The sequence below is a fragment of the Neomonachus schauinslandi genome, chromosome 5 (genome assembly GCF_002201575.2).
Source record: "Neomonachus schauinslandi chromosome 5, ASM220157v2, whole genome shotgun sequence".
Lineage (NCBI taxonomy): Eukaryota > Metazoa > Chordata > Mammalia > Carnivora > Phocidae > Neomonachus > Neomonachus schauinslandi.
In genome coordinates this window covers 46,327,602-46,352,520 of record NC_058407.1, presented here as the reverse complement: position 1 = coordinate 46,352,520, position 24,919 = coordinate 46,327,602, and the positions used below count along the sequence as shown (strand labels likewise).

The following is a 24,919-nucleotide window of genomic DNA, read 5'->3' as shown; positions in this document are numbered from 1 at the left end:
TTTTCATTCTCTCAAGCAAAAAAGAAAAAACCTGGTTAGGACTCGAGGGATGGAGAGCGGAGAGAGGGAGACTCAGAAAACTATTCCCAGCGGAGAAAAAAAACTTATAAAAAGCAGTGTCCTCAGTCTGTGAACTAATTGAGCTTTGTAGTACACCTGCTTCTGCAAGAAGGCTTTTCTTTGTTTTTTATCTTCTGTTGATCTGTTCTTACTGTCTAGTCGCTTAACTATGGAGTAAAGGTGTGTTTCTTCTTTAAAGTTACTGTCATTTTCCCTCTTTGTGAGGGCTCTGCTCAAAGATCAACCAGAAAAACAATCCAAAAGGGAATGAATCTTGTGTACACAGGAAAACTTTGTTAAATGTGACAAGATGTATTAATACAAAAGAAAACATTTCTATATTAGCATTTTAAGAGAACTTAAAACAAACTTACTACTTCTCTGCAGTAAAACTCCTGGTCTTGTTTCCTAAGCAAATAGTTTAGGAATTCTTGAATTTGGGAAATTTTATTTTTTTATTTTTATATTTTTTTTAAGATTTTATTTATTTTTTGACAGAGACAGCGAGAGAGGGAACACAAGCAGGGCGAGTGGGAGAGGGAGAAGCAGGCTTCCCGCAGAGCTGGGAGCCCAATGCGGGGCTCCATCCCAGGACCCTGGGATCATGACCTGAGCTGAAGGCAGATGCTTAAGGACTGAGCCACCCAGGCACCCCGAATTTGGGAAATTTTAAAAAAGGAATTCCTTTTTAAAAATATGACTCCTCTTTAAAAAAGATGTGCTCCTGCTGACAAATGTATATTCATTTACCTTAAAAATGAAGATAATATATAAGAAGTAAATATAAAAATACAGATTTAGATAAGGTATAATGTTCAATGTCTTGAAGAAGCCATGTCTCAAAAACAAATGTTGTAAGTTAATCTCCTAAAACTCAGGAATTTCAAAAGAAATCTTAGGGTTTTAGAAACATCACATTTTTTTCAGGATTAAACCAGTAATATAAAAGAAGGTGCCAAGCAGTAGTAGTAATTTAGAAATTATATGGTAGTTCATCATTTAGGAGGCATTGTTATAATTAGTGAAACACTGCTAATTAGTTTAAGATAGTGGTTCAGGCACTAATAATATATTACATACACATATACCAGTAAATGGCTAAAATCTAATCAAGACATTGAGAAGTTAGAATTTACTGCAAAAAAGCCTGCTTTGTAATTTCCAGGCAATTTTGAAGGATATGGCAGAAAAAGTAAATTGAGATCATTAGGACATAGATTTTTAAATCACTTGGAAGCAGTCATAATGCTTTATGTAATACTACAATTTTATCTCTCTCTTTTTGTTGCAAATAACCTGTTTTCTTCCAGTGCCAGTTCAGATCCTGGCAACAAATGTTTTGAAAAAGCATCTGAACAAAATGACGTTTTATAAAGTTAAGTATTCAAGAAATGACAGAGCTGGAGAAAGATATTTATGCTACCAAAAAGTGATGAACAACATCCCAGTCAATTTAGTCAAGGTTTCCTCAGCCAAATCAGTCAGTATATATATATATATCTTTATACAAATTATGATTACATTATAGCATTTATAGAGCCTAAGTTTGTTCTTTTGCAGTCACCTTTCTACTTTTGAACAATTAAATGCTCAATTTGGAAATTCTTGTAAGCAATTAGTGATGAAAAATTCAACATAACCAAAATCTTGTGCCAGAGTCTCATACAAAAGCAGAATGTGTCCACAGTGCTCTTGTAATCAGGCAATACCCATTGTCCTCTTCTCTTGCCTCTTGGGTGCCTACATCTTTTCTTTGCGTTACATTGCCTGTTTATCAAAGACTCTTTGTAGAATGTCTGGATTCCCTTCAGTGCCACGGGTTCTAATCACCTTCAACCTTTTCTTCTTTGTGACCCACTACACAAGAAACCATTTAGGAATCACTTATCAGGAAAAAAAAAAAAAGAACAAGGACTTTCCCCCACCCCTCCCTTGAGTTTGCTGGATTAATTATAGTAAAAAGCAGGGTAAGGGAAAGAATATTGCAAATGTATAATTTCTTAAGCCACAGACTACTAAGGAAGATAGTGTGAATAAATGTGACCTTTGACTAATATTCTCTTTAAAATATCTTTAAGTGCTATTCAGCTTATTTATGTTTTGAATCATATCCATATTGTCAAGGATAATCACTGATTCTATCCAGTCACGTAATACAGTATTCAAGTCAACTAGTTATACATAGGGCAATGGCCTGCTCTGGGATTTAACCATAGTGAAATCTAAATGTGGGATCAGCTTCCTCTTGCTACTGTTCCCATCACTGCAGTATTTCTGAGTGGCTTACAGTTGTGTGGGCTAAGAACTTTGGTTCTTAACCATGGCTACACATTAGAATCACTGGGAGAACTTGAAAAAGAGATTCTGATGCTTGGGTCCCGCCTTCAGGTCTTGGGAGAGTCTGAGTCTTAGTGTTTTTAAAAAAGTTCTGCAAGTGATTCTAATCTGTAGACAGAGTCAAGAACCACTGGCTTAGAAAACATACTCATCAGTTGTGCAAGAAAAGTAAAATAAGAACCAAAAGGATTCATTGTGATTAATATTTGTGTTTTTAGGTTAAAAGATGTTACTGATGCTACTGAGTATAGGGAGCTGGTATAAAAGGAGGGACTCAAGGAAATTCTGAAGGAAAAGAAGAGAATCATTTAACATTCGTGTAGAAATGATCATTTAAAATTGGTTTAGTATCGGGGTGCCTGGGTGGTTTAGTCAGTTAAGTGTCTACCTCATGCTCAGGTCATGATCTCAGGTCCTGGGACCGAGCCCCATACAGGGTTCTCTGCTCAGCTGAGAGTCTGCTTCTCCCTCTCACTCTCCCTCTGTGCTCTCCTGCTTTCTCTCTCTCTCACATAAATAAATAAAATCTTTAAAATGAAATAAATTAGGTATAATATAAATGGAATGAACTTACATAGTTCCAGACATTTGATTTTGCATCAATATATACATTGGGTGGCAAAGAAAAGATGAATTTTTAAAACTGCCTCTTGTATGTGCATCAAGAGAGTGGGTGATTAGAGGCCATATGTTTTATTTTTCTCTGAGTTTTTTTTTTTTTTTTCATTTCTTTCTCTGGTCTGAAAAACCTAGACACAAAGGAAAAAAGTCTGTTTCTAAGAAATCAGTATTGTGAAAGAGAAATTTACTGAAGAGAAGAAACACTTTAGACTTTGAGTGTATCCCCCCAAACTGGATGTCCCTAACTGCACCCTTGCAGCTTACAGTCACCTTCTTGGTATCCTTCACATACTTACTAGCGTGTCCCAACCACCCCCCCCCACCCAGCCACACATCCTGTGTAGGCAGGGTGGTCTGCTGGGGTTAACTTCTGAACTCCATCCTTGAAATAAATATTCAGTGTGATATACTTTGTGACCATCATATGAAAACTAAGGAATAAAAAGCTAAGCTGAATTGTGACAATTTCTCTACTATCTTTATTTCTCTATGGTAAAAGTGGCTTGCTGTGGTTTTTCCTCTGGTGGTTATATTAAATAACTTTTAGTAAGTAGGTAAAATTCCATTCTGCCAATACTTGCTTAACATCTGTGATCAAAGAACGGAGCAAGAAACAGGAGGACATACAAAGAAAAGTTTATTTATTTAACTTTGTTAAATGTCTCCTCTGTGCTATGCATGCTTGCAGGTTCTGAGACTAGAAGAGAGATCAAAATAAAGTCTCTGCCCTCATGAAGTTTGTGTTTTGGTGGATGGTGACAGAGAAGAAATAGATTTATCATGTGATGTCATGTAATGATAGGTGTGTAAAGATAATTCAAGCAGCATAAGGGTACAGACAGTGGTGGAAGAAATGAAGGGCTACCCTTTTGCATAGGATGGTCAATTAAGTGACATTTGTACGGAGATCCAAAGAACATGAGGGCATGAGTAGAGGCATAAAGGACATAAAAGGGTCAATCATGTGGCTATCTGGAGAAAGTGTTTCACAGGCTGAGGGCACAGCAGGTGCACAGGCCTTGGGACAAGTGGCTGCCAGGCTAATGGGAAGAACAGGGAGGATGACAGTGAGGCAGGACTATAGCAAGCAAGATGGAAAACAGCGGGAGGTGAGGTTACGCCTTACAGATCATGATATGGACTTTGGATTCTATTCTACGTGTGATGGTAAGCTGTCTGACATTAAGCAGGACTGAGTTATAATCAGACTTAGACTTCTACACAATGTAAATGATCCCTCTGGTTGCTGACTTGAGAATAGAATTTGTGTGTGTTTTTGTGTGTCCATGCATATGCACATGCTTGCATGTGCAAGGTGAGAGATACGGGGACAAGACTGAAAACAAGGAGTACAGTAGGGAAGGCAAATGATGAAGGTAACTTAGATCAGGAGGGAGCACTGGTGAAGTTCACTGCTGGCCTGGTCAAAGATGACTCCTCAGTTTGTGGAGCACAACCGGGTGAAGGGAGGTGATTTTACTAGATGGTAGTCCAGAGAAGAGTAGTTTTGGAGGAGTGTGAATGAAAAGCAAGGAGTTAGTCTTAGATATGTCTAACAGACACACAAGTGAGGATTAATCCATGTGTTTCTGCCCTTAACAAGAGCAATCTCTAGCAAAGAACATGAATAACTATCCAAGGAAATGCATTGTTAACTTCTGTAGGGAAGTACAAATACCATGATAGGAACGTCTAGAGAGGAAAGATTAGGAGAAAAGTTTCATGGGGAATGAAACATTTGCTATGAAATTTTGAGAAGGAATAGGATTTTAATCTGGGGAGGAAAAGTAGGGAGGAATGAAGAGAACATCAAGGAAGAGAAAATGCCAAGAGCGAAGCTGTAGAGCTGTGTGAGTACAGGCTGATTGGAGGAATCATCAGATAGACCATGTGGTTGGAACACCGGGTACAAAGAGTGGAGATTTATGGCTAAGGCAGGAGAGTAAATTGGGATCAATAATGTCATTGATAGCCAGCATGGGTTTGGTGACATTGGGAAACCCTGATAGGAAGAGTAATGCTCCCCCCCTACCAAGATGTCCACATCCTAATCCCCAGAACCTGCAAATATCTTATGTTCCATGGCAACGGGGAATTAAAGTTACAGATGGAGTTAAGGTGGCTAATCAGTTGACATTAAAATAAGGGAGATTATCCTGGAGGGCATAGGGTAGTCATAAGGGGCCTTTAATGCAGAAAGAGGAGGTCAGAGTGATGCAATATGAGAAAGACTTAACCAGCCATTGCTAGCTTTGAATACAGAAGGGGGCCATGAGCCAGGAATGCAGGCAGCCTCCCTTTCCAAGGAAGCGGAAAAGGCAAGAAAATAGATTCTCCCTTAGAGGATCCAGAAAGGAATACAGCCCCTGCTGGTGTCTTGATTTGAGTTCAGGGAAACCCATTTGAGAATTCTGACCATTAGAATTTTAAGATAATAAATTTGGGTTGTTGAAGCCACTAAGTTTATGTTACAGCAACAATAGGAATCTAATACAGAAGCCAAGGAAGGTTTTTGAGTAGGTGAGTAATAATGATCTGATATTTAAAGCTATGGTCAGAACATTAAAAATCCACCTATATTATAGCTCTTTAGAAAAAAGCTAATCTGCAGACTACTAGGATCTTTCTGTCTGAGATTACTTATCATGATCCATCTCTGAAATCCATTTGTTGTTTATGAAGATTTCAATTATTTTTAGGATCCCCCAAAATTACGTATCTAAAACAGTAATCAGAGACTTTTTACTTTTACAAAAGAGACTTGTTATGTTACAATATATTTTGGTTACATTTTGGGAAAAATGCATTTATTTTATCACAAACTACCTCAGTTATAAAGCTTTCTATAGGTTGTTGACATATTTTGTTTATTTAAATCATTTTTTGGCACTCATTTATGAATGAAGATGTCATGTTTTATTTACCTTGGGTTCAATGTTTTTTCAGTCTCTAGCAGAGTTTCATATTCAGTTGAGTTCCTAGATAAATAGTATATACATTTATATTACAGTTACTCAAGTAAAATACTGAACAAAAGAGTTCTTAATATTGCATATGTTTCTCACTGTTCCTCATGCTATGACTTAGGTACTCTCTAGGACACATAAATGTATAAAAATGTGTACTTTTGAGTTGTAGTCATAACTTCTTTTTTTTTTTTAAGATTTTATTTATTTATTTGACAGAGAGAGACACAGCAAGAGAGGGAACACAAGCAGGGGGAGTGGGAGAGGGAGAAGCAGGCTTCCCGCTGAGCAGGGAGTCCAATGTGGGGCTCGATCCCAGTACCCTGGGATCATGACCTGAGCCAAAGGCAGACGCTTAATGACTGAGCCACCCAGGCGCCCCATAACTTCTTTTATTTTAAAATAACCAGTGTATAAATTGAAATTCATGTGTTATATAAATTATTTAATTGGTGACTATTTTTCTAAATAAATGAATTTAAATAAATTTATTTCATGCATTTGCTTTGTTTGGTAGCAGAATCCAGCAGATTGGGTCACTAGAAGGTCTGTCTGTATACTGAAGCACATGTGAAGGAATATCCATTCATCTAATTTTTCTTTATCACTCATCTGGTTGATACACCAGACTAAATGGACTTTGAAACCTTATCCAATGTCCAGTTTACTAGTTGTAATGTAACTATATTGCAGTAGCATGTATTGATGATGCATCTCATTAGAGAAAATTAAATCCTAGAAACTTAAATCTTAAATCCTATAAGTTTAATCCAATTTTTCCTTTGTAATAAATACATTTACAGAATTGTTTTTATCAGGAGAACTTTTTTTTAAAAATAGTTCTAAAGAACAGAAAACCAGAAAATAATATTGATTAGTGAAAGCTAAATCCTCAATTCTGATGATTATAATTACTTTCTGTTTTCTCTATTTCAAGGATAAAAATAGCAACAAAATTCATCTTTATCTCTCTTACCTGCTTCTATTCTGGAACCTTTTGTTTCTTTCAATGGTACCATTATTCTCTGCTATTAATACTTGTAAAAATTTTCACTGCCATTGTCCTAGTCAAAACCATTATCATTTGCTTTGATTATTTCAATATCTTTTTGCTGATCTCCTTATATCTAGCCCATTTTATCCTGCAAACCAAGGGTTCTCAAAGTGTGGTCAGTGGACCAGTAACATCAGTATCATCTGTGAATTTGCTAGAAATTCGCATTCTCAAGTTTCATCATAGGTCCTCTGAATCAGAAACTCCACTCCAGTTTCTGACTTAGTAGTTCTATGTTGAAGTTCAAGAATTTATATAGTAAAAAGTATATAAATACGTGGGGGAAATGAAATGATATAAAGCAAACGGTCCAAAAGAAGGCAAGGAAAAAGAGAAAAAGAAATGTACAGGTGGAATACCAACAACAACAAAAAATAAGATAGCACATTTAAACCTCAATTTATAAGCGATTATATTAAATATAAGTGGACTAACTTCCATTTAAAAGACAGAGATTGTAGAGGTGCCTGGGTGGCTCAGTCGTTAAGCATCTGCCTTCGGCTCAGGTCATGATCCCCGGATCCTGGGATCGAGCCCGCATCAGGATCCCTGCTTGGCAGGAAGCCTACTTCTCCCTCTCTCACTGCCCCTGCTTGTGTTCCCTCTCTCGCTGTGTCTCTCTCTGTCAAATAAAATCTTAAAAAAAAAAAAAAAAGACAGAGATTGTAGACTGGAAAAAAACCCAAACAAACTCAAATATATGCTGTTTTTAAGAATCATACATAAAATATAAGGACACAGAACAGTTGAAAGTTAAAAAATGGGGAAATATGCATATAAACGTCAGTCAAAAAGAAAGAAAAGACAAAAGAAAAGCTGGGGTCTGCATTATATAGAGTAGACTTTGAGGCAGAAATTTGTTACTAGATAAAAAGGGACATTTTGTAATTATAAAATATTTTAATTCAACATAATTTAGTAATATTGGAATATACCTAAAAATATAGCCTCAAAATACTTAAAAAAAATAAAACAACTCAAAGGAGAAATACATGAGTCTATCATGATAGAGATTTTAACACACCTCTGTTTGTGACTAATAAACAGTCCAACAAAATAATATCAATACATATATAATAGATTAACATGTTTAACACCAGCCACAGCTGACATATAGAATAGTGTATCCAGTAGTAGCAAGGTGCACATTATTTTAAGCTCCTATAACATTTACAAAAACTGATGATACCCTGGGTCATAAAGTAAGCCTCAACAAATTTTAGAGGAGTGAAATAATAAAGATTATATCCTCAGTGAAATTAAACTAACAATTGTTAAGTTTTACTGAAAGACATAGAAAATATGAGAAGTTCATCAGGGAAAGAATGAAATTATGAATAAATGGTGCTTGAACAATTAACTCTACATAAAAAGGAAAATTTGACACATAATTCACATTCATAAAAACCAGTTCCAAATGGAAGAAAAACTAAATATGAAAAGAAAACTATAAAACTTTCAGGAGGTGGCATGGGAAAATATCTTTATGACATATGTTTAAGAAATATTTTCTGAAATGAGGCTAAAAGAACAAATCATAAGAGGAAAAGACTGATACGTTTGAACACATTAAAATAACAATTTCGGTATGACTAAAATTATTATAAACAAAGTGGAAGTATAAGCCAAACTCTAGTAGAAAATAATAGCAAACAAGTAACAAATAATAAACAAAAATGAAAATGTCTACAAATCATTAAGACAATGGTATAGACAATGGGAAAATGAGCAAAGGATATGTACAAGTAATTCATGAAATGATCAATAAATGTGAGAAGATGTTCAATTCCACTAATCTCATGGAAATCCAAATGACAACAGTAATGGATCACCATTTCACACTTATCAATTTGGCAAAACTTAATATGACCAAGTGTTGGTGAGGATTCAAGAAAATGGTAGTTTTACCCATTGCTAGAAAATTGGTTCAGCCACTTAGGAAAATAATCAGACATATTAAGTGTAACTGAAGCTGTGCATACCCAACAACCCAACAATTTCACTTCAAGGTATTTACTCTAAAAAAAACTCTAACACATGTCCAGGGAAATATATATATATATATATATATATGAGGAATTTCATTGCAGAATTGTGTGTAGTCCTGAAAAATAGAAACAACCTAATTTAATTAATTAGGATATTGGATGGGATACTTTAACAGGAACCTAATCACAGTGATCTAAACAAAGCAGGTACTGGTTGTGTTTTTTTGTTTGTTTGTTTGTTTGTTTGTTTTTTGTAAATGTCTGAGCCTGTAGGCAATCCATGGGGCTGTGCCTGTCTGATGTGGAAGGTTACCCAAAGACCCAGGTTCCTACCATCTTATTGCTCTACCATCCCCTAACATGTTTTTTACTAACTTGATCATGTCTGCCTTTCAGGCAGTAGGACAGGGGAAACGTGAAAATAGAGGGCAGACAGCTTTCTTTAAAAAAAAAAATGACATGTAATTTACATAAAATGATATTTGCCCTTTTAATAGGTACAATTTTTAGTATAGTCACACAATTATGCAATCATTGTCACTTTCTAATTTCAAAATATTGTCATCAATCCCCAAAGGAATCCCATACACATTAGTACTCATTCCCCATTCTCCTAACTTGGTCATGGTATATAATCATTTTTATATGTTCCTAGATTTGGTTTGCTAGCATTTTGTTGAGGATTTTTACATCTATATTTATCAGGTATATTGGTCTGTAGTTTTCTTGTGATGTCCTTGTCTGATTTTGGTATCATGGTAATAGAATTAGTTGGGAAGTGTTTCCTCTTCTATTGTTTGGAAGAGTTTGTGATTATACACCATGATCAAGTGGGATTTATTCCAGGAATGCAATGTTGGTTCAATGTGCTAAGATCAATCAATGTAATACACCATATTAATAAAATAAAGGACAAAAATCACATAATTATCTCAGTATATACAGAAAAAACATTTCACAAAATCCTCTTATGATTAAAAAAAAATCAGTAAACTAGGAATAAGAGAGAACTTCCTCAAAGAGCAACTACTAATAGCTAATATGCTTAATGATGAAAGGCTGAAAACTTTCCCCTAAGATCAGAAATAAGGATGTCTACTCTTGCCACTCCTGTATGATGTTGGAGCTTCTACCCAGGACAGTTAAGCAAGAAATAAAAAGACAGCCAGATTGGAAAGGAAGAACTAAAACTACCTCTATTTACAAATCACTTGATCTTGCATAAAGAAACTCCTAAAGAATCTACCAAAAACAAAACGAACGAAAAATTCATCTATTAGACATAATAAATTCAGCAGGGTTACAGAATACAAGGTCAATATACAAAAGTCAATTGTATTTTTATATACTAACAATGAACAATCAAAAAATGAAATTAAAAACACAATTCTATTTACACTATTATCAAAATAATAAAATACTTAGGAATGTATTTCACAAAAGAGTATTTTTAACAAAAGACTTGTGCCCTGAAAACTACAAAACACTATCAAGAGAAATTAAAGAAGACCTAAATAAATGAAAAGATATCCTTTGTTTGTGAATTGGAAGACTTAATATTATAAAGATGGCACACTTCCCAAATTGGTCTACAGATCCATTGATATCCCTATCAGTTGGACTGTTGTTTGCAGAAATTGACAAACTGATCCTAAAATTCATATGGAAATTTAAAGGACATGAGGATAGCCAAAATGATCTTGAAAAAAGAGAACAATGGTGGAAGACTCACACTTTACAGTTTTAAAACTTACTGGAAAGCTACAGAAATCAACACTGTGTGGTACAAGACATACCAATCTATGGAATAGAATTGAGAGTCCAGAGTAAATGAGCACCTTTATGGGTAATTGATTTTTGGCAGTTCTGTCAAGAGCATTCAACAGGGAAAGAACAGTCTTTTCAACCAATGGTGCTGGAACAACTGTATGCATGCAAAAGAATGAAGTTGGACTCCTACCTCACACTATATACAAAAATTAACTTAAAATGGATCATAAACCTAAATGTAAGAGCTTAAACTATAAAGCTCTTAGAGGAAAACGTAAGTGTAAATCTTTATGACTTTGAATTAGGCAAAGTTTCTTAAATATGACATGAAAAGCACAAGCAACCAAAGGAAAAATTGATGATTGGACTTAAACACAATTAAAAACTTGTGTTTCAGAGGACACCATCAAAAAAGTGAAAAGACAGCCACAGAATGAAGAAAAACATTTGCAAATCATATATCTGATAAAGATTGAATATCCAGAATAAATAAAGAACTTTTACAACTCAACAACAATTAAAAAGGCAGATACATGGGGTGCCTCGGTGGCTTAGTTGTTAAGCTTCTGCCTTCGGCTCAGGTCATGATCCCAGGGTCCTGGGATCGAGCCCCGCATCGGGCTCCCTGCTCGGCGGGAAGCCTGCTTCTCCCTCTCCCACTCCCCCTGCTTGTGTTCCCTCTATCGTTGTGTCTCTCTCCGTCAAATAAATAAATAAAATCTTCTAAAAAAAAAAAAAGGCAGACAAGCCAACTGAAAGATAGGCAAAAGCTGTGAACAGATATTTTTCCAAAGAAGGTATACAAATAGCCAGTAAGCACATAAAAATATGTTCAAATGTGTACAGGGTGTCTTGGGATGATGAAAACGTTCTAAAGCTTTTGTGGCAGTGATTGCACACTTCTGTGAATCTACTAAAAACCGTTAAATTGTACGTTCTACTTTTTTACATTTTTTAATTGTAAAATTTAAATTTTTAAAGGTTTTATGTATTTGAGAGCGAGAAAGAGAGCATGAGTTGGGAGGGAGGAGAAGAGGGAGAGGGAGAAGCAGACTCCCTGCTGAGCGGGAAGCCCAACATGGGACTCGATCCCAGGACCCCGGGATCCTGACCTGAGCCAAAGGCAGATGCTTAACCGACTGAGCCACCCAGGCGCCCCTGAATTGTACATTTTAAATGGGTGAATGAAATGGTATGTGAATTATATTTCAATAAAGCTGTTATCAGAAAAAATGCTGAAAGGAGATTTGCTTTGCAAATTTTGGCATTTCAAGTAACTCATAAAGAGGTGTCTTATTCAGTAAATGATGTTAAAACTTCTCTATTATTTGGAAAAATATATATTTTAAAATACTAATTTTCCAAATAAAATTTATTTGGAAAATACTCAAATTATTGGGAAAAAAGTTTGATAAAAATAAGATACAGATTTAATTAAAATAAAATTATAATTTTGATGGAATAAAAATTTTGATGCATAAAAATAAACAGGGAAAGTAATAGATAAAATATAGGTAAATATTTGCATAATTTTTAGGGCTGTACAAGCCTTTCTAAACATGACACCAAGGGCAGAAATCATAAAAGAGTGCACTGATTTGTTTAATGACATAATAAGAAAAGCTTATATATGTTTTTAAAAAAACATTAAAATTTAAAGAAAAATGACACACTGGGGAGAATATTTGCACTGTGGTAGAGAAATGATTCAAAACCCAACATATGAAGAGCTCTTAGCAATAGATGACCATCTCTTCAGTAGCACACTAGGCTTGATGATTAATTTTATATGCCAACTTGCCTGGGCTAACAAATGCCCAGAGAACTAGTAAAATATGATTTCTGGGTGCATCTGTGAGGGTGTTTCTGGAAGAGATGAGCATTTGAATTGGTAGTCTCAGTAAGGAAGATCCATCCTCACCAATGCCAATGGACATTATCCGAACTGTCGAAGGCTTAAATAGAACAAAAAAGCAGAGAAAGGGCAGATTTGCTCTCTGCTTGAGCTGCAACATGTCATTGGTGTCCCTCTGCCTGGGGGCCTTTAGACTTGAACTGAATTACACCTCCAGCTTTCCTGGGTCTCCATATGGTGAGCAGCCGGCTGTGGGACTTCTCAGTTTCCCTTATATGAGCCAATTCCTCATGGTAAATCTCTTATGTGTCTACATATATACTGTTGGTTCTGTTTTTCTGGAGAATCCTGACTAATACACAAGGCCAGAGAGTGAACAGTCAGTTTGGTGAAGAATTTCAACTAAGCAGACACATGGAAAATGTGTGTAATCTCACTAATATTCAAAGAAACTCCAATTATAAATGTTTCCAGGTTAATTCTATGAAAACAGATAACTTGAATCCTATCTTATTTTTTAATTTTAATTTTATTTTATTTAAATTAAATTAACATATAGTGGATTATTGGTTTCAGAGGTAGAGTTCTGTGATTTCATCAGTTGTATGTAACACCCAGTGCTCATTACATCACGTACCCTGCTTAATGCTTGTCACCCAGTAACCCCATCCTCCCACCCTCCTCCCCTTTAATCCTATTTTAAAGTATGCCAGAGCACACAGGAAACAGGGAACACTTCTGAAATTTTTTTATGATTTTAAGAGTACATTGAAACAAACACCTATGATAGCATACATGTTCAGATGAAAATTATGGGACAACTTCACCTAAGAATATATTATGCAGCCATCAAAAGGAATGAAATCTTGCCATTTGCAATGACGTGGATGGAACTGGAGGGTATCATGCTGAGCAAAATAAGTCAGTCAGAGAAAGACATGTATCATATGACCTCACTGATATGAGGAATTCTTAATTTCAATAAACAAACTGAGGGTTGCTGGAGTGGGGTGGGAGGGATGGGGTGGCTGGGTGATAGACATTGGGGAGGGTATGTGCTATGGTGAGCACTGTGAATTGTGTAAGACTGTTGAATCACAGACCTATACCTCTGAAACAAATAATACATTATATGTTAAAAAAAAAAAAGAAGATAGTAGGAAGGGAAAAATGAAGGGGGGGAATCGGAGGGGGAGACGAACCATGAGAGACTATGGACTCTGAGAAACAAACTGAGGGTTCTAGAGGGGAAGGGGGTAGGGACATGGGTTAGCCTGGTGATGGGTATTAAAGAGGGCACATACTGCATGGAGCACTGGGTGTTACACACAAACAATGGATCATGGAACACTACATCAAAAACTAATGATGTAATGTATGGTGATTAACATAACAAAATAAAAAAAAGAATATTTGCACAAAATCCTAAGTTAGATAACAATGGTAATCGCAATGATGGAAGCACTGGAGGTTTAAATTTTTATTTTTGTTTATTTATATTTTCTAAAATATTTTTCTGAACAATGTCACATACCCTCTTTTGTAAGCCCAAGACAACACAAAAGTGATAAGGCCTTGTTTCAGTGGTTATATTGTCTTTATAGATAATGGGTCTGTCATTGATGTGCATCTAATTACATAAATTTTCACAGATTGAGCTGATACAAATTACATATGTGTATATCGCAAACATACCACAAATTAAGTCAAAAGAGACAAAACGAGGGAAATTGTCAATATGTGATAAAGATAAATTTTTTGCTATGTAAGGACTCTTAAACATCAGCAAGAAAATGACCAAAATGGGCAGAGGTCATGGATAGTCAGTTTGCAGAGAAGAAATACAAATAGTTTTTAAAATACAAAAAAAAATATTACCTCTATTTAAAAATGCAAATTGGGGCACCTGGGTGGCTCAGTCGGTTAAGCATCTATCTTTGGCTCAGGTCATAATCCCAGGGTCCTGGGATGGAGCCCCGAGTTGGGCTCCTTGCTCTTCGGGGAGTCTGCTTCTCCCTCTCCCTCAGCCCCTCCCATGCCCTCATGCTCTCTCATGTGCGAGCGCTCTCTCTCTCTCAAATATATAAAAATCTTTAAAAAAATGCAAATTAAAACAAGAAGTCTCATATCCTATCAGAAAGTTTAATAATACCAGATTACTTTTTATTTTTTTAAGAATATAAGGATAGTCCACTCTTCATAAACTGCTAGCTGAAATGCAGTTTGTACAATCTCTTTGGAACACAACAGTCCTAAGTTTTGAATGCATACACACTTTTATTTCTCCTGTTCTCACATATGTATGTATAGATGCTTGTAAAAGGACGTTTGTTGCTCCTTTGGAATTGCAAAAGACTGGAAACACCTTTAATATTTTTCAGTAGAGGACAAATTAACAATTCTTGCACATCCATATAGTAGAATTTAAAAAAGAATGAGATAGATCTCTCTATGCAGATATGAAAGCACAAGATACATTGTTAAATGAAAGAAAAAGATTAAGACAGAGAAGAGTGTACTCATATTCATGTTAAAATGTAGAAAACATCTGGAAGAATGTACAACTGTTAAGCATGTTTGCCTGGGGGTTTTGGCTTGTGTATCTATTATGCTTTATTTTATTAATTTTTTTAAAAAGATTTTATTCATTAGAGAGAGAGTACACATAAGCAGAGGGGAGGGACCATGGAGAGGGAGAAGCAGATTCCCTGCTGAGCAGGGAACCTGAGCGGGGTGGGGTCAACTTGATCTCAGGATCCCAAGATCATGACCTGAGATGAAGGCAGATGCTTAACCAACTGAGCCACCCAGGTGCCCCTACTTTGTTTTTTATTTTTATTTTTTTTTTAAGATTTTATTTATTTATTTGAGAGAGAGAATGACATAGAGAGCATGAGAGGGGGGAGGGTCAGAGAGAGAGGAAGACTCCCTGCTGAGCAGGGAGCCCGACGTGGGACTCGATCCCGGGACTCCAGGATCATGACCTGAGCCGAAGGCAGTCGCTTAACCAACTGAGCCACCCAGGCGCCCAACCCTACTTTATTTTTTAATCAAAATAGTAGTATGACCTTGGAAGTTACTTAGCCTCTCTGCCTCAGTTTTATTCATCTATAAAATGAACTGTAATAGTATCTATCTCATTGGGTTATCAGGATTAAATGAGTTAATATGTGTGAAACACCTAGAATAATGGCCTCGCACATGGTAAACCTTTGATGAATATTTACTATTATTATTATGAACATAGTTTAAAAAATCAAATAGTGCTATAACTTTATTGGAAGGGGGGTACTTCTCTATTGAGATTCTTCTGTCTCCATCCCTTTTGCAACCCAGAGACAATATTTTATTGTTAATGTAAATATTTTTAGTTTATTTTTCTCTAATATTTATCTCCATGTTTCCAAATAATAGACTCTCTGATGTGTATGTTTAAGATACTATTGACCACCTATGAGGGAATATGAGGAATTAGCTTCCTTACACCATCCCATTCCACCCCATTTTTCTGCCCTTCATCCTTTAAATATGGTTCTATCATAATTTTTGGCTAAACAAATATTGAGCATTAACTTATTTTAACTATGTAAATTATTGTTCATTTCTATAAATGTTTATTTTCCTTGAGCTGATCGTCATCCCCTTCTCATATATTCTTATTTTCCTATGCACCTTTCTCTTCCTTTTCCAAAATTTTCCCACAGAATCATAAAACTACTTTGTACACTATTTTTCATAAGGTTATTCCATTTAGCTCCACTTTTTTCTTTTTAAGGAAATCTCCTGGGATGCCCTTTCTGGATTCCTTCAGCCTACTACTGCCCCAAATTGAACTGGTTACGCGTTAGGCCTGCTGTGTCTCCCTCACGTTGAGTACTCTGTTTCCTTGATCCAGTGCCTTCCTTTTTCTTGGTTTATACCTTTGTTCAGTGGAGTACATCCTCAAGTAGCTTCCTGAGAAAGGATGCATGGGAAATATGACTTTTAGATTTTATGTTTTGATCAGAGTTCTGTTTCTGAGAATTTAACACAGTCTCATCCCTTTATTCAAAATGCAATTTTGTTAGGCAGTGTCCATAAATCAGTGTAGGTCTGTACCTTCAACATCATTCCTTACAAGAGAAACAATCAATCAGAAGCTCTGCTCAAAGTGATGCTCACTGAGCTCAGATTTTTTTCATCCACCCAAACTGGTCAAGTACCCACTAGCATACCACAGAGTACTTCTGGGGGTATGTGTATCCCAGTATTAGAAAAACAGGCCTAGATTAACAACTATTTATTAGGACAAGTTGTGAAAGGCGATAGTATCAAAAGAGAAAGTGCGCTGGGAGTGTGAGCCATTTGCTTATGACACTTATTTCCCATCATGACCTTCTTCAGCCCTGTAAATGGCACCCCTATGTTTTCGTGGGTCAAAATGCCCAGTGTACAAAGGGTAGCATGGTAACTTGGTGTTCCATGTTTAGACATTCTGACCCTACTGACACTCAGTAACAAATCAGTGGTTTCTTAGAAGGAGAATATTTGCCAAAGAAAGCATGGGTTTGCTCTATGTTATCAGGGCTCTTGGTGGGCTCCATGTATCCCCCCAATCTGGCACAGACCTCATATACTGTTGGAGGCACTGGGCCAAAAAGGTGAATTGAGAGGACTGGAGCCTGGAGCAGCTGGAGCAGGTTCTCCTGCTCTAGCTGCCACTGAAAGTTGGTGGCATTATGGTTTACTCAGTAAAGGGGTCAGAGTAGCAATCTCAAAAGTGGGTATATGTTTCCGCCAAAATATAAGGGAGTCCACCAAGCATTGTGACTCTTTCTTATTTTTAAGGAGTGAAAGATGCAGCAATCTGTCTTTCACTTTGGAAGGGATATTCAGAAATTCCCTAGACCACTAGACTCCCGGAAGCCTCAGTGAGGTGGCAGCCCCCCCCCCCCCCCCCCAATTTCCCACTCACTGGCACACCTATGCTTTACCAAAGAATCTAGGGCACTTTGTACTCCCTGCTTCCAGGTGCAATAATCAGCATGTTATCATCAATGTACACTGTAATGTTCTGTGGGAGAGAGGGGGGGGTCAAGTTTCCTGTGGAGTACAGCATAACAGCCAGAGAGAGTTGAGGCAGTGCTGAGTAAGACAGTCCTGAGTAAGACTGGAGAGTCTACACCCTCTCGGTCAGGTAAAAACAGCTGTCTCTGATATTGTTTGTCCACAAAGATGGAGAGAATAGCATTTGCCAAATCAATTGCCATAGAATAGTTTCCAGAGGTAAGTTTATTTGCTCCAATAAATAGACTATCTGAAATGGCCACCACTAATTCATTTAACAATATAGCCATTCTCCAAGACTTGTCTGCCCTCTTCAGGAGCCAAATAGGCAAGTTAAATGGCGACATGCTAGGAATCCCACTCCTGTAATCTCTGTGACTTCCTAGGGTGGCAATACTGGTTTATTGGTTTACTATTTGGGGAAAGAGCAGGCAGTTTCAGACTCATCCACCAAAATAGCTTCTGTCTATGAGTAAGGGGGTCAGGGGAGGAATTGTGGACTAATGTTAAGTACGTGTATTGCATCTATACTTTCAGTATCTATAGGAACAACCATATGGACTCTCTGGACCCATCGTGATACCAACTTGGGCCCACACTCCATTTTCTCCTGATGCTATGAGCCCACATTGTGAGCACAGTCATACTTAGGGTCCTCGGGGATAAAGGTTAGCACAGAACCAGTGTCCAATAATACTTTAAATGTCTGCCCTTTCTAGACAAGCCAAAACCCAGACTGTTAACTATAGAGGACAAACGATGGTTGCCAGAGGAGAGGTGAGTAAGGGGATGGGTGAAATAGGTGAAGGAAATTAAGAGTACAGGGAACGTATAGAATTGTTGAATCACCATATTGTACACCTGAAACTAATATAACACTGTGTGTTAGCTATATTGGAATTAAAATTTTAAAAAATAAAATAAATGTCTGCCCTTCCCCCCTTGCACAGCTGCTCTGGTAAATGTCTGCATGTTCTCTGGGGAAAGGTTAGAAGATTTTCATAGGTGCTACTTCAGATACTACCAAGGGGTCTGTCCCCAAGGATGACCCGCCTCCTCTTTATTCAAGGAGTTTTTGGCCTGGGGATTGGATGAGGAGCCCTCTCTTATGTCATAGTGGCTCACTGGACTACATTTCATCAAACCTCAGGTTTTTTCAGCTATAGAGTCCAAGGAGAACCTTAAAGGGTGTTCATATTTTTAGTCCTAGGGACCCTATGATCTGTTAGCCACTGTCAAAGATCCCTGTGGATTAAATTATTTTTATTATGCTCACAAATTCTGTGGGCCAGAAATTCAGACAGGGCATAAAGGGGACAGCTCATCTCTGCTCCATGTTTTCTGGTCCCAGTGGAATACTCAAGGGCTGGAGGCTGGAATCATCTGAAGGCTCACTTACTCACCTATCAGGTAGTTGATGCTGCCTACTGGCTGGGGGGGGTCTCAGTTCCTCTCCACATGGGCCTTTCTGTGTGATCTCTCTGCATGGGCAGTTTTGGCTTCCTCATGGAAAAGTGTCTGGATTCCAGGGGCAGGCATTCCCAAGAGAGAGTTGTAGGCAGAAGCTATGTCACCTTTTCTGATTTAGCCTTGGAAGTCATACAGGATCACAGGCTCATCCATGTTCTAGGGAAGGAAAGATAAAGCTGCACCCCTGAATAGAAGAGTGTCAATGTCACATCGTAAAAGCTTGTGAAATGGGATAAATATTGGTGTGGCCATCTTTGGAAAACACACTCTACCACAAGTAGGAAACATCAAGTTTTTATCACCATCATCTATCAATCCTGGTCCTCGGGGACTTAGCATGGATAGGGCTTGTTGGTCTCCTGCATGCAGAAATGATGGCTGTAATATTTCATTAAATATGCATATACACACTGAAATTTGTGTACAGTATACAATACAGTGCACAGATAATGCCATCAATGTGGCATATCTGAATGCATGCATGAACATTTAAGAAATTTTATTTCAGTGTTCTGTATGGTCATGAGGATTGGCCACCTCCTCAGAGATTTTAAATTAGGATCATATGCCATGGAACCAATTTTTACAACTACTATCATGCTTGTTACAAATAATAACTAAAAGAGCATTGGTGGGTGGGTGGAAATACTATGCAGAAGGTAGTGAGCAATTTTTCATTGAAGCATTTAAAGAGAGAGAAACAATTCTTCAGTGAGTAGTAGTTCAGATAATTGGGCATTTTTCAACACCATCCCCCATGCCCCCTATTCTCCAAGCACATTAGATGACTCAGTCTTTCTGGAATATTTATACACAAAGTCATTGCACATTCCATTTCTTCTTCTTGGAATGTCACCTTCTCAAGCCATTCTCTGAGAAGCAAATTCCTGTTCAAACTTAAAGACACAAATCAAAATCATCTCTTCTGTGAAGCTTCTTTCATACCCGCAAAGCCAAAATCTTCACTTCTCTTCTGTAATCACAAAGCACTTTGTGAATAAGCTACTAATACTACATTGCGTGTTCCTGGGAAGGGAGGGGAGAGACAAGTAAAGGGTGAGTAATATCTAATCTTTGTACTCTGTCCAGTACTCAGCAATCAAGAATGGTTTGTTGCATAAATTATCAGTTCTAAAAAGTTGTCATTCCAAGGGAAAGGAGAGCTGTTAAAAATACAGATTCCTGGTCTTACTGAATCAGACCCTCAGGAGGGTGGATCTTTTCGATGAGCAACCCAAGTGGTCCACGGAACAGACTTTGATGAACCCTGTTCTAGGCTGGACACCACACTGTAACTGCCCAGCCTATTCTGTCTGAAGAGCTTATTTTAGCTTCTCCTGTTCTTAGTTAGCCTCGCTTGTTATGTTTTCTAAGCCATTTGTTTGAACTTCAAGTTCTTCCACAAGATTATTTTCATTTAGCTTTCAGATATGGATACACATTCTGGAACCACCTGCCCTAGAATTTAATTTTTTTTAGCTGACATATAATTTTATATGTGTTAAATTAACTTACATTCATAGGTGTGTGTGTGTACAATTAATGAAGTTGAGGCATATGAAACATTATGGAAGTTACAGTTTTTATGCCATAGTGTTTTCCTAATTATATGTTTATACTGTCAAAAATGTCATTAAAGTTATAAATCATAACTGACACAAATATCTTATAGGATTTCAGAAAATGGGGATCATAGTATAAAATATAATTAGACCTATGTTCCAATAAATAATGTGTTAATAATTTATTTTCTGGTTTAAAAAAATTCTTTTAAATAATCTCTCCACTCAATGTGGGGCTCAAACTTACCACCCCAAAATCAAGAGTCGCATGCTCTACTGACTGAACCAGCCAGGCCCCCCAAGAATTCATTTTCTAACCAAGTTTACTTTGGAAATTATTTAATCAGCTAAACCGATTCTAGTGTTAAGTCTTTCAATACTATCCTCCCTAACCAAATGAAGTCAATAAAGAAACTGGAGAAGAAAACCAGTTTCTCCATTTCCGTTTTTTAGATAATGCCTAACATAGAACTCGTTCCCTGATGTTTTAAATGGACCATGTGTTTTGTACAATTGTTTTTTAAATGACTCAGTAAAGGAAGAAAGTGAATTCTGCCTACTCTGCCCACATGATTGAAATGCAATCCTCAAGACACAAAAGAACACACTCAAGAGGGTACTATTAAAATGTAAATCCATTGTGATAGGCTGGAAAGAATGCTATTATAAATCTTGATAAACCCTAAAATAAGATAATGGAAAAATAAGCCATAATAAGTACATAATCAAATATTCCACGTCAAATGGTGATAGTGTCTTCCCTTAAAAAACTCACTGAAGGCTTAGCCCACTTGATTCTGTCAACTTGGTTCGTGAATTCAAAAGTCAAAAAAATTTTTTCTACCAGGTAAGCATTAAACAAATATTTTTATCACATTCCTCTTTTTCTCTTGACTTTTTTTTTAAGAGATTTTATTTATTTATTTGAGAGAGAGAATGAGATAGAGAGCATGAGAGGGGGGAGGGTCAGAGAGAGAGGCAGACTCCCTGCTGAGCAGGGAGCCCGACGTGGGACTTGATCCCGGGACTCCAGGATCATGACCTGAGCCGAAGGCAGTCGCTTAACCAACTGAGCCACACAGGCGCCCTTCTCTTGACTTTTTAAAGAAAGTGATTTCATGAAGTTTAGGCAGCAAGTGACACAGACAATAGTGAAGGTTATTTGGGTGATAATGATATTAGAAATTGGGAAATGCTGCCTTTGCAAGTGAAAAACAAAAAAGATCAGAATTGTATGAAGAAGTTTCTCCAAGGGAACACTCATTGTCCTCTATGGTCAAAGACATTGTGTCTATAAATTCACCTAAGTGAAATTACATCCATGGCACCAAAAATCAACCCTGGAGCCAAATTGAGACAGGAGGGAACAAGCGAAGACTTACAATGCAGTTCTCGGACGAACCGTGAGAGACTATGGACTATGAGAAACAAACTGAGGGTTCTAGAGGGGAGGGGGCAGGGGGATGGGTTAGCCTGGTGATGGGTACTAAAGAGGGCAGGTTCTGCATGGAGCACTGGGTATTATACGCAAACAATGAGTCATGGAACACTACATCAAAAACTAACGATGTAATGTATGGTGATTAACATAATAATAAAACAAAACAAAACAAAACAATGCAGTTCTCGGAGAGTGTACCAGGAAAACAAAACTTTGCCACAGACTGCCTCAGCCCCTCCTTCTGGGAGGGCTACACCAACTCCATTCTCAAAGAATCATGACACTGGTTCTCCAAGAGAGGGATGCAGAAGTCAGGGCATCTCCCTTACCCCCAAAGCAGGGAGCTTCAGAGAGAGAAAACTGGGAAGCCCTAAAGATAGAGACGTGGGGCCGGGTGGTACAGTGGTTAAGAACCCTCTGCAGTCTGAATCTCAACTTCTCCATTTGCCACTGTAACCGAGGGAAAGTTTTCTTAAACCTCTGCCCCTCGATTTCCTCATCTGTAAAACATAGGCGATTATACCATTTGCTGATTTGGATTAATTGAGATTTGGATTCATGACATGCTTCACCTACAATCAATAAATGTTAACCATGACAACAATAGTGATGCTGCCGAAACAGTGAATATTATCGTTTGTGCCCCCCCCCCCCGCCAAAGGTGAGATAGTCGTGGTGGAGTTACGGTAGCACCTGGAAACCCATCAGGTTTGAACAGCCTAGAGAGGAAAGGAGTCTCTGACTGAATTTCCAAATTTTTTTTTCCTAGAACACTGCTTTGAATTGGTATTTATTACTTATTTTAAAATTGATCTGCTAGAGTTGAGAAGGAATCTTGGGAGAATCCAACTAAGGCTTCACAGAAATTTTAAAGACAAACTAATTGGAGAATCAAGATATAAGAAAATAAACAATGATTTTTAAGAACATACGGTTAGCCTTTAAAATTTTTTCCTTTTAAGGTGATGTGAGATTTAAAAGTTACTAGAGTATTATAAGCTCATTATTTAATCTATGATACTCTGGGAAAGAATGCAGTCCATGAAAAAAATACTTGAATTTTCATCACAGGCTATTTTTCCTCATGTGAAAAAAGACCTTGCTTCTAAAACTTCACCCACACTACCTCAAAGTATTCTAAAGGCGAGGAACATTTCTTTTTTTCCCACGTGAAACCACAACATACCTACTATAGACTTTACTCACTCAGTGAAAGTTTTTGTCTGACCTTTTCAGAAACACGTGGACGTGACTCTCCTGGTCAAATCATAGAGTTGTCATTTGGTGGAGATATTTCTTTTAAACCCATTTCCCCACGATAAAAACTAAATAGCAAAGAGTTCAAACTGAACTAAATTGCAAAATTTAAAAATCTGCCTTAGTTCCATTTGGTTGCTAGTTGTTATTCCCTAAAATGTTTACTGTACCTCTTGGGTCGAGTATAGCCATTGCAAAAAAGGCTCTGATGGATTTTTAAGGTTTCACACATCCTTTGAAGAACACAATCAGGTGGCACCTACTCTCACTTTATAAACTAATTGACCATGGTATAGAAAGCAAAATGTTTTAATAGAAGGCAAGGAAATGTCCAGCACATTATAGGACATAAATAATTAAAAAAAAAAATCAGAGGCCCCTTATGAACACTAAGCTAAGGCGAAGTATAGGTCCTCAAGAAAGGACCTACCACACTTGTCCTTTTTGCTGGCTGGAATGGTGACTTAGCCAGGCTGCCCAGCCACTTCCCCAGTGGGCAGGATCTTTTCTGGGAAAAATATTGCAAAAGTGTTTGTAGTCCTGCCTTCTGCTGGGTCCTTTCTTGGTGTGCCTCCAAGAAGAGAATCATAAAAATGTAGAGCTAGAAATTATTTTGGAGAGTTTACAGATTAGAAGAAATGAAATCCAGAAAAAGGAAGTAATTTACTCAAGTCCAAACACCCAACAAATAGTAGGACTGGAGACTTATCTAATGGCCTATATTGCTTCTAAACCCAACTGCTGCTTTGGAAGATCTCAGAATTCAGAATTTCACAGAAATTTTTAGCTTTATATATGTTATACTGTTATTAATAGAACATTAACCATATGTGCAGAGGGTAAATATACAGTGATCCAATCATTAAAATAAGATTTGTGTAAGATGTTGTAAATTTGTTATGTATAATAGAAAACAACCAAATTTACTAAAATTTAAAATATTTTTGTGTTAAGAGAAATGTTTACTGTGAAAATAGCTTCATCATCTTGAATAAAAAGTGTATATAAGTGTGTTATTATTAATTCTACCAACATTTTTGAAATTTCACTATTACCAGGCATAGTCCTAAGTGTGAAGATGCAGGGAAAAAAGAAAAAAGAGCCCTGTTCCAACTTGCCAGTGAATTGAGGAGGGTGATGTAAAACCGACCGACCAGTGTGATCCTGGGATTACAGCTGCGGGTGCTCAGGGTGTGATGCCTATGGCAGGACAACAGAAGGGGGGCCTAACTGTGGAGTAAGAAAGAGAAGATTCCCCCAAACAGATGCACCAGAGCTGCATCTGGAAAGAAGGAAAGTAAAAGAAAAAGGGCATTAAAAGAAGAAAGAGCAGCATACACCAGCCAGTAGGTGTGACAGCACATGGCAGATCTGGGGACTATGTGCTTCTCCTTCTTCTTCTTTTTGTTTTTGCTTTTCTTTTTTTTTTTTTGGAAGGTTTTATTTATTTATTTATTTATTTATTTATTTATTTATTTATTTATTTATTTAT

At 37.1% G+C, this 24,919-nt stretch overlaps 1 protein-coding gene across 1 annotated transcript in view; it reads left to right on the top strand.

Moving 5' to 3' along the window:
* KCNMB4 (potassium calcium-activated channel subfamily M regulatory beta subunit 4) overlaps positions 1 to 24,919 on the top strand; it is a 59,518-nt gene that overhangs the window by 1,127 nt on the left and 33,472 nt on the right. The window lies entirely within an intron of this gene.